Raw genomic sequence first — 2,134 nt, 5'->3', positions numbered from 1 at the left:
TGACCTTCCCCCCAAACTGATCAAAGTTCAGAGGTCACCCCTTCCCACCCTCCCCTACACTATTAATGCTGATTGGATCCTGATCCCCCTCTCACTGCACTAAAGGTCCTAAGTCTCCCCCCATCCCCACCTCGGTGGTGCTAGTTTTCCCTGGACGGGGAAGTGAAGGTGTGAAAGCCGGCCGCCACTCGGAAGATCGCGGGCAGCCGGGAAGATTGCTGTTGATTTTATTTAAATTTATTCATTTACTTAATTTAAATATGTAAAGTCGGATCCCATCACCCAGCAGTGGAGGGACCGCCCTGGAGCCACGTCACCACCAGGAAGATCGGGTCCGACACTCCTGGCGTCGGACTCCGTGTCCGGCCGCTGTCAGAATGATCTTCCGGCCCCCCCGCCACCATCCCCCGCCACGGATCCCGACATCGGGACCTCAACAAAATCCCAGCCTACATGTGTAAACCTGGACCCTGTTAGCAGGATATTTGACTGCAGGGGCCATCACAACTGTGTCCAATTCTGTCCCCACCTGAAATCCACACACAACTTGCATTTATATAGCACCTTTAAAGTACAAAACATCACAAGATGCTTCACAGAGCCACAGTAAGAGGAACGGGGTAGGGGGTGAGGAGACTTTCGGAAGAGTGATCAAAGTCTTGGGTGAAAGGATGGAGTTTGATGGAGCAGAGAGAGACCTGGAGAGGGGGAGGGATTAATGGCGGGAGTTCAGAGAGCAGGGCCGAGGCATCTGAAGGCTCTGCTGTCAATGGTGGGATGAAGGAAGCAGCGATGGGCAGGAGAGGCGAGTTAGAAGATGGAAGAGTGAGGGAGGGAATGTGAGTCTGCAGCAGGAGGCAGAGGGTAGGGAGGAGGGAAACAGAGGTCAGTGAGGTCAGGGTAGTAGGTCAGTGAGGTCAGGGGTAGTGTTGGAACGGCACTTGGTGTCAGACAGTGTACTGACCACTGCATTTCAGACAAGTCGGGGTTTATGGAGAGTGGATGAAAGAAGCCGGCAGCAGACATGGGAATAATCAAGTTTGGAGACAAGATGAGCAGGGATAAGGGTTTGTGTGGTCAAGGGGCTGATGTAGTGTAGAGACAGGCAATGTTGTGGGGACAGAAATAAGAGGCTCACATGATGGAGAGGATGTGGGGTTTGAAGCTCAACTACTTTAGGCCCAGTGGGAAGGAGGCCCATGTTTACTGATCCCTACTGGAGGCCCAGTGGGATGGAGGCCCATGTTTGCTGGTCCCTATTGGATGCCCAGTGGGAAGAAGGCCCATGTTTACTGGTCCCTATTGGATGCCCAGTGGGAAGAAGGCCCATGTTTACTGGTCCCTATTGGATGCCCAGTGGGAAGGAGGCCCGTGTTTACTGGTCCCTATTGGAGGCCCAGTGGGAAGGAGGCCCATGTTTACTGGTCCCTATTGGATGCCCAGTGGGAAGAAGGCCCATGTTTACTGGTCCCTATTGGATGCCCAGTGGGAAGAAGGCCCATGTTTACTGGTCCCTATTGGATGCCCAGTGGGAAGGAGGCCCGTGTTTACTGGTCCCTATTGGAGGCCCAGTGGGAAGGAGGCCCATGTTTACTGGTCCCTATTGGATGCCCAGTGGGAAGAAGGCCCATGTTTACTGGTCCCTATTGGATGCCCAGTGGGAAGGAGGCCCATGTTTACTGGTCCCTATTGGAGGGTCCAGTGGGAAGGAGGCCCATGTTTACTGGTCCCTATTGGAGGGTCCAGTGGGAAGGAGGCCCGTGTTTACTGGTCCCTATTGGAGGCCCAGTGGGAACGAGGCCCATGTTTGCTGGTCCCTATTGGAGGCCCAGTGGGAAGGAGGCCCATGTTTACTGGTCCCTATTGGAGGGTCCAGTGGGAAGGAGGCCCGTGTTTACTGGTCCCTATTGGAGACCCAGTGGGAAGGAGGCCCGTGTTTACTGGTCCCTATTGGAGGGTCCAGTGGGAAGGAGGCCCGTGTTTACTGGTCCCTATTGGAGGCCCAGTGGGAACGAGGCCCATGTTTGCTGGTCCCTATTGGAGGCCCAGTGGGAAGGAGGCCCGTGTTTACTGGTCCCTATTGGATGCCCAGTGGGAAGGAGGCCCATGTTTACTGGTCCCGATTGGAGGGTCC

This window comes from Heterodontus francisci, chromosome 8 (genome assembly GCF_036365525.1).
Source record: "Heterodontus francisci isolate sHetFra1 chromosome 8, sHetFra1.hap1, whole genome shotgun sequence".
Taxonomy (NCBI): domain Eukaryota; kingdom Metazoa; phylum Chordata; class Chondrichthyes; order Heterodontiformes; family Heterodontidae; genus Heterodontus; species Heterodontus francisci.
Note: the sequence above shows the minus strand (reverse complement) of the source record.